Consider the following 8,909-nt stretch of genomic DNA (forward strand, 5'->3'; position numbering starts at 1 on the left):
CCAATTTCTTGTGCTGCTTTCAACCAAATTCAACAGAAACTGAATTTTATCCAGTGTGAAGGGGCTTTATACCTTGGTTAACTAAAGTTTAAAAGACAAAAGAAATAGAAGCCCACATTTTCATTTCCTGAATCTGTCTGATGCTGCTCGAAACAGGATGCAGATTTGATGAATTTTGCAAATCAAATTTAGAAAAGCAAAGATATTGTTTGTTCTTCCAAGAAACTGACAGTATATCATATTAAAGTTATTGGAAAACCACAGTACCTCAATATCACACTTTTCAAGTGAGAAACATGAATGGGCAGACCAACCTTTACATCAGAATCTTCTCCCTTTCATCTTTTATGCAAATTCTTTTGCTTCTGGGTTTTATTCTCAAGTATTGCATATATCTCCTATAGCAGGGGTGTCAAACCAGGGGTGAAATCCAGCAGGTTCTGACAAGTTCTGAAGAACTGGTAGCAGACATTTTGAGTAGTTCGGAGAACCGGCAAATGCCACCTCTGGCTGGCCCCAGAGTGAGGTGGGAATGGAGATCCTTCTGATGCCATGTCCACCAAGCCATACCCACCAAGCCACACCCACAGAACCGGTAGTAAAAAAATTTGAATTTCACCACTGTGTCAAACTCAAGTGCCTGGGGCCGGATATGACCCATGGTTACTTTGATCTTGCCCACAGGGCTGCCCTGGAAACAGAGAAGGACCTGTCCGCGGTGCTTCTGCCAGTGAAAACAGGCTCCCAAGCTCTTTTTTCGGCTGCCAAGGCCTCCTGCAACCCTCTGACAGTGAAAATGGAGCTTGGGAGGGCATTTTTGCTGGCAGAGGGTTGTAGGAGGCTGTGGCAGCCAAAAATGGAGCTCGGGGGCCCGTTTTCGCTGGCAGAGCACTCAGGCCACCACAGGCGCTCCCAACAGGAGTGCCGTCAATCTGGCCATGCCCACCCTGGCCATGTCATCCCCTCCCTGAGGTCAAACACAACCCTGATGAGGCCCTCAATGAAATCGAGTTTGATACCCTGTCCAATAGGATATCAGCCTTGCTAAATGCTATCTACATAAAACAATTGAAAAGTAGATGGATTTTAAATGACATTCAACAGACCACTGTTGAAGAGCGTGGGTTGAAATGTAAAGATAGCCTCCATTATTTCTTCAAACTTTTTGATTTGTATTCATAGGAAATCTTGGCAAATTTGGGATCAAAAAGTGCTTTTTCACGATGGGTGTTAATTTTAACCATCAAGTTTCAATATATATTTTAAGGGGGAGATCAAGTGATTGATTGGGCCTTTCATCATTAAACAAGAAAGCTCCAAAAATAAATCTTCAAAAAAGTGTCAGCATTATAAAAATGTATCACAAAACATTTTACTGATTGTTGCTTTGATGGATGCAAAGATCAGGTACAAACAGCAAATTAAATACTTAGGGGCTTGGGCAATGAGAAAAATGATGCCAGAGCCCTGCTCAAATCTGAGAGAGTAAAGACCTAGCAAAATTAAATGGGACAACAAAAAAGCTTGATAATTTTCTAGGTAAGGATAAAACACCAATTTTAACACTAAACAGCCAATTGATTCACTGTGGAGGATGAAGAGGATATGAAGAAGAGACCTAAAATGCTTGGTCTCTTTTTCAGTCTGGAGACAATGTCAGAGAGGAGATGCACTAGAGCAGGGATGTCAAACTCAAGGCCTGCGGGCCAAATCCGACTCGCAGGGTGCTTAAATCTGGCCCACAGGGCCAGCCTGGAAACAGCAAATGACCGGCCTATGGCAGCCAAGTCGGGGCTCAAGGGCCCCGCGTGTGCCTCCTGCATTCTGTTTTTGGCCTGGACAGCATCCTACATCACTCTGCTGGCCCATTTTAGCCAGCAGGGTGCTGCAGGAGGCATCTGTCCCATTCCCCCTCCCCCCGGAGAACTACAATGCTGATCCGGCCCTTGAAGAAATCCAGTTTGACACCCCTGCACTAGAATATAAATAATCCTCAACTTACAATTGAGTCCAAAATTTGTTACGCAAGTCAATTGTTAAGTGCATTTTGCCCACTTTTGCCCCAGTTGTTAAGTGAATCACTTAGCAGCTATTAAGTGAATCATGCAGTCATTTAGTGAATCTAGTTTCCCCCATTGACATTGCTTGTCGGAAACTGGCTGCGGTGGCACAGTGGTTAGAGTGCAGTACCGTAGACTGCTATTGCTGCCTACAATTTGGTAGTTTGAATCTCACCAGGCTCAAGGTTGACTCAGCCTTCCATCCTTCCAAGGTGGGTAAAATGAGGACCCAGATTGTTGGGGGCAATAGCCTGACTCTGTAAACCGCTTAGAGAGGGCTGTAACCAGCCAGTCTACAGGTTCTGGAGAACAGATAGAGGAAATTTTGAGTAGTTTGGAGAACTGGCAAATAGGCTGGCCCCACCCCGGCTGCCTCCCAGCTGATCTTCTTTTGTTGCCCTGAACAGGAGAATGGAGCTGAAAAGCAGGTTAGGGGGATGGGGAGGGAATGGGGATTTTGCAGTATCCTTCCCCTGGCACACCCACAAAGCAGTGGTGGGTCCGGATCCCAGCATAGCCAGTACGCTGCCCACGGGGCCGGGCGCATGACACCAACCTGCGACACCCAGCTGCTCAGCGAAAGTTGCACAGGCGCTGCACGCTGTGCGCGCATGAGCAATTGGCCCAGTTGCTTCAAAAACTGGTAAGGAATGCGGGTGGGCCAAATGAATCACTGTACCAGTACGGTGGCTGCTGCTCCCAGCTACTACCAGTACAGCCGTCCTGGGCCACACCACCCGGAACCCACCACTGTCACAAAGCCATGCCCACAGAACCGGTAGTAAGAATCCCACCACTGGCTGTAAAGCACTGTGAAGCATTGTATAAGTCTTAAGTGCTATTGCTATTATGCAAAAAGGAAAGGAAGGAAAAAGGAAAGGAAAAGGCAGTTTGTCAACATGCAAATCACTAACATTTTGGCTGCATTTATACAGCAGCATGTCAATCTGGTCTTTCTCTCCCCCCCCCTCCAATGTTTGCATCTGTAAAAATTTTGTAACCCATGAAGGTGCTTAAACAACTATAAAGGCGAATAATGTAATCAACCTCCCCCTATCACTTTTTAAAATGGGCAAACTAAGAATGCCTCAGGTTTTATCAATGGTATTAAGAACCTCAGAGCACAATGTCTGGATTTTGCTTTCTTTTCCCTAGAAGCAAATGAAACTGCTGTAAGGTCCAAAGAGAAAATCCAGATTATAGCTGCCAACTGTGTTTTGAACCAAATAAAATGCCTAAGGAGACTTCAAAGGTAGCCCCATTGTGAACACACACTGCATCAATCATGTCACTAGGGCATGTGATTGTAGCAAAGCTATATCTTAGTGCGTCTGGTGCTATAGCTACCCTCGGATATAATTCGGTGAAAAAGGCCTTACTTCTTTCAGACACACAACACATTGTTTTGTTCCTTTCCCCCTTCCCTCTCCCCCATATCCGCATCTGTTTGGACCAGAAAAGGAATTTACCAGGGGTGAAATTCAGCAGGTTCTGGAGAACCAATAGAGGAAATTTTGAGTAGTTTGGAGAACCAGCAAATATCATCTCTGGCTGGTCCCAGAGTGGGGAGGGAATGGGGATTTTGCAGTATCCTTCCCCCAGGAGTGGGGTGGGAATGGAGATTTTGCAGTATCCTTCCTCCAGGAGTGGGGAGGGAATGGGGATTTTGCAGTATCCTTCCTCCAGGAGTGGGGAGGGAATGGAGATTTTGCAGTATCCTTCCCCCAGGAGTGGGGAGGGAATGGAGATTTTGCAGTACCCTTCTCCCAGGAGTGGGGAGGGAATGGAGATTTTGCAGTATCCTTTCCTTGCCTTGGCCACCAAGCCACGCACACAGAACTGGTAATAAAAAAAATTGAAATTCACCACTGGGACTTACCCCTAAAACCAGCAAGTTTTCACATACCAATGTAGGAAGTTAGCACCCATCTCTCTCCTAGAAGAATCAAATATTCTAGGAAATGTTTGTCAATGGGACATTAAGGTCTGAGCCAGTTATTCTACACAACAGCTCCAGGGTGATGGGATTAAGACATGATAGGATTAGCCCTCTACCCATCTAGCAACAGAACTCACCACATGGCACCTGGGGAGATTACATCTCCCAGCCAGGCCTGGGATACAGTCAATGTACAAAGTTAGCTAAGACCCCCGCCCGTTGGGAGTCTAACAGTCAATGGGATACATTTCTTGGACAGAAACAGGAAAGTCTTAAGTTGGGGCCCAAGAGAGGTTATAAAACCCAGGGACTCTCAGCGTCTCAGCCCTTTTTCTTCTTCACCCAACATCTTCAAGGCATGTGATCCAGTCCACCATTCAAACCACTTTTCCAAACAGCCACCATGTTTCCAGTGTCCTTCTCCCCACTTGGAGCTGAAAACCCAGATGGACATTCCTTCCAACAGAAGAAGAAGGAAAAGGAAGGAAATCTGCATATGCAAAACTAGCTTTACACCGTTCCCTGGACAGAAGTGCAAGCTATTTTGATGGGTTAAAAACACACCAGCAATTCAATAGGCTAGTTGGCTTCTCTCTCAAGTAGCACACATAGAAATACAGAGTCCCTGCACACAAGTGCATATGGACACACACCTACATTTTTATCCTACCAGATATTCCCCTGCATCTTCTTTTCAAAACAACTGTGTGAATTGAGTTAGTGATTGGTGCAAGGTCACACTGTGATCTTTATGATCAAGTAAAGGCTGGAACCTCATTCTCTCCTCCAAGAGTTCCAATTATCTTAGCAAAAATCACTTCTAAGACCCTGGACAAGTTCCTCACCGGGATCTCCCTTTTAGCTTCTATATGGCAGAAATGCCAGCAGCTGAAGGACAATTTGCCTTTCCAGACTGCAGCAAGTCACACTGCCCTAAGTTAAAAGCACTGATTATGTTTCCTAGTTTACGATAATACAATGCAATATCAGAGTTGGAAGGGACCTTGGAGGTCTTCTAGTCCAACCCCCTACCTAGGCAGGAAACCTTATACTGTTTCAGACAAATGGCTATCCAACATCTTCTTAAAGACTTCCAGTGTTGGGGCATTCACAACTTCTGGAGGCAACTTCTGTTCCACTGATTGATTGTTCTAATTGTCAGGAAATTTCTCCTCAGTTCTAAGTCGCTTCTCCCCTTGATTAGTTTCCACCCATTGCTTCTTGTTCTACCCACAGGTGCCTTGAAGAATAGTTTGACTCCCTCTTCTTTGTGACTGAGTTTGGGCAATGAAACATCTGCAAGAAATCAACCAAGTTCAGAGGGCACCAAGGGCCCCTCATTTCAACCCTGAGCTTTATTGGGAACAGGTGACAAAGGATACTTCCCCTGCCATTTTTCTAGGCCCAGCCCTCTCTTTTTCACTTGTGGCAAAATGATAGTGTCAGTTACAAACACAGTGACACTTTACTGTAGCGGTTCTCAGCAGGTGGCCCTGGAGCGATGTTGTTACAGTGGGGTACAGAAATGGTTGAAGGAATGTTCTGATTTAAATATGGAGTTAAGTCTTAGTTGGTGGCCACAAAAGGTATTTCAAGGAGGTCTGTGGTGAGAACCCAAGTCGACGGAAATTCTCAGCCATCCTCTTTCTAATCCTATATGCTTGTATCTTTACGATTTATATTGTTTTATTTAGTTTCCTAGTATGATTTGATTGCTTACTTAGTATCCTATGACTATCACTAAGTGTTGTATCTTATGATTCTTGATGAATGTATTTTTTGTGTACCCTGAGAGTTTATGCACCGAAGACAAATTCCTTTTGTGTCCAATCACGCTAAATAGAATAAAGAATTCTATTCTATTCTATTCTATTCTATTCTATTCTATTCCATTCCATTCCATTCCATTCTATTCTATTCTATCCTTCCAGCATTTGGCTATGGAATGGTTTGTAAATGAAGAAACTTAAAGAAGAAACAGCCTAATTTCTCCCAAGTTAAAAAAAGATGCGCTAACAGATAAATAGGTCAACACAGACAATTCATAGGATAGCAATATGTATTTTTTTTGGTAAAAAAATGCAAATATTTCTTGCTCAGGCTTTTCCTGTCTGTCTCCCAACTTAGTCAACCCGGGACCTGAAACATCAACGTGAGCATTATCGAAGAAAACCACAAGCCTGTATTTTGTGTTTTTTTTTTTCTGAGGCTGTTGCTTGTTTTCGGATCACCTGAGCTGGGGCAGCGTTTGGAAGCTGTGACAGTTGTGTTGCTATGGTGATGACTCTTCTCTACCGGATGGCAAAAATAAAACGAGAGAGAGAGAGAGAGAGAGAGAGAGAGAGAGAGAGAGAGAGAGAGAGGGGGGGGGGGGAAAACAGCTAAAAGCTAATCACACTGCAGCAAAAAATACAACAGCAAAGGGTCCAATATTTACACTTAGTTCCCATTCATGTCAAATTGGTGTTTTTATAGGGAAAATTTCCCAGGGGGACTATTATGAGCAGACATTTTCAGTTGGTAGAAATCTTTGGTCAAAAGCTCCAACCGGATATGCTGTTATTCTTTCAAAAAACATTCGTTATTGGCGCTTTTGTCTTTGGGTGTTTTTTTATTTATTTTTGGTCTTTAACTTCCCTTCCCCATTAAAGAAACCTCAAGACTTCATTGTTTTCTCACAGTACCTTTACACAGCTCTCTCGTGTGGTTTGCTGTTATCTATAGACAAACCACTCCTTAGAAACAGGAAGAGGGAAGTCGATATGTTTAAAGCTATTTTAAAAAAAACAAAACAGGGAGGGAGATGTGGTAGAAATAAAGGGAAAATAAAATGCACGCGTCTCCCAAATGGAGTTACAGAGGAGTGTTTGCCTGGCTTATCTTGCTGGAGTTTGCACGCCTGTGGAAGCTGGGAAACCTATGTGGGAAAGGCTGTATTCTCACAACAAAGCCTGAGTCATTCCTCTCACAAAAGCATCACTGGGAGTAGCAACATCTGTTCTTGTGCGGATTGCATTTATGAATGGGCAAAATCAACTGCTGGCCAGAAGCCTTGATTTCCTTCCCTTCAGAATAGTTCTCTGTGTCTGCACGTGTCTACTTTCTCTCCTTTTTTGGGGCTACATCTCTCATCATCCCCAGCCCCACTGGCCTAACCGTTCAAGATAGCAGCCGGAACTTGCATTAGGGACAAATACCAAAGGTTTTATTTTCAGAATAATTCATCCAGCCATTCCAAGTAAATAACAGTTTGCACACACGCCATGCCTTCTTTTCAGTTCTATTCCTTCTTTTCTCTCTCTTTTCCCCCATCCACCCTGCAAAATCTTGGCATTGTTAGTGTCCTTCAATTCCTTCTCTGAGAAGGGGGGGAAGGAATAATCTCCTAAAGGCATCACATATTGTGGGAGGAGAGGCAGTGATTAAGTTAGGAGCCAATTTTTAACAAGGACAACAGGAGAACGTTCTTTGGGATTGGATCCCTGTATATATTTGGGATTGGATCCCTGTATATATTTGGGATTGGATCCCTGTATATAAAGTATGAGAGGAAAGATTGAAGGAAACCCTTTTCATAAATGTTTTTTCTTTACTTTCTCCACCATTTCCACATGCGATGGAAACCCCAGGGTTAAACTGTGTGTGAAACTTGCACAGAACCCAACTCAGAATTTCTTGCAAAATACACAATGTATTTCCTTTGATGTAAACCTGGTGGGATTGTTATTTTTTTGGGGGGGGAGAGGGGGGCTTGTTTAACCCAGGGGTCACCAACCTTTCAGATCTCAAGGACCATTAAATTCATAATTTTAAATCCCGCAGACCTCTGATTTGATTTTCTTTTTTTTTTTAAAGAAAGATAAATAGCATTTAGTTCAAGATTTAAAAAATGCAAATATTTTTTTTCTGCGGGACCACCAACATTTTCTCGCGGACCACCAGTGGTTGGGGACCACGGCTTTAACCCACCGAGCAGAAGAAAGTGGCAAAACGGATCAAAATAGTTGGCGAGACCTTCGCTCGCCTCTTAAGACCTGTAGCTCATCCTCCCAAGTTCACAGTACTCAACGCGCTGCCCACCCAAAGTACTTCAGGCTTCAGCCCGAACGGCTTATCCCGCGCCCGGTTTGTTTGTTTGTTTTCCATGGGGAGGTACCGTCGAGGTCTTCTAGCCCACCCCCAGCCCACCCGCTCGGGATAGCATCTCCACGAAAAATGCATCTCTGGGAAATCCCCTGGAACAAGCCGGGAATTCCCAAGAAGGGAGCGAGGAAATAGCAGCCCGCCTCAACCCACCCCGTCCCGTTGGGCTATCGAGGGAAACCGTTTCTCCTGCTTACAGAGGCGAGGTGTCCGTGGCGCCTCCCGCCCGTCGTTCATTCCCAAATCTCGGCCGGCGAGCTTGTGCAAGCCGCGGCTTCCTCACCTCTCCGCAGGCAGGAGGAGGAGGAACCGGCTGCAGCCTCCTCTTGCTCAGCCGCCGCTGCAGCGCAGACGTCCAGGAGGGTTGACCTTGCGGAGAGAGAGAGAGAAGCGAGCGCCTTCCTCGCAGCCCGAAAGGAGGACCCTTCCTCGCAGCCCGAAAGGAGGACCCGCCGGCCGGGGAGTGGAGGCTCACCGAGCCGCGAAGCCACGAAGGAGTCGGTCGGAAGCCGCGGCGTGGCTATGGTGCAGGTGCCGCCAAAGGCGGGAAGGACGGCCGGGCGCTCGCTCGCTCGCTAACCTCGCTCGCTCTCCCCGCGTCGGGCTCTTTCCGCTGCCGAGCGGCTCGAACCGGCTGCTGCTTGGCGCCCGGAGAGGTGGAAGAGCTCGCCGGGCGAAAGGGGCCGGCGCGTCAGAGGCACGCCGTGTGGGGAGGTCGGGGAGGAAGCGAAGAGGCGGCGGAGCTGCCCCAGCGCCGCGCCAGAGAG

The 8,909-nt window shown here is 46.0% G+C and overlaps 1 protein-coding gene across 1 annotated transcript in view; it reads right to left on the reverse strand.

Annotated features, from left to right (window-relative positions):
* LOC116513231 (G protein-regulated inducer of neurite outgrowth 3-like) overlaps nt 1–8,852 on the reverse strand; it is a 217,165-nt gene extending 208,313 nt beyond the window's left edge. Inside the window, exon 1 of the mRNA XM_032224219.1 lies at nt 8,426–8,852. The gene's annotated coding sequence lies outside the window, so the exon portion shown is untranslated. The remainder of the gene's footprint in view (nt 1–8,425) is intronic.
* Between the last annotated feature and the right edge of the window lie 57 nt (nt 8,853–8,909).

This window comes from Thamnophis elegans, chromosome 9 (genome assembly GCF_009769535.1).
Source record: "Thamnophis elegans isolate rThaEle1 chromosome 9, rThaEle1.pri, whole genome shotgun sequence".
In the NCBI taxonomy this organism is placed as follows: domain Eukaryota; kingdom Metazoa; phylum Chordata; class Lepidosauria; order Squamata; family Colubridae; genus Thamnophis; species Thamnophis elegans.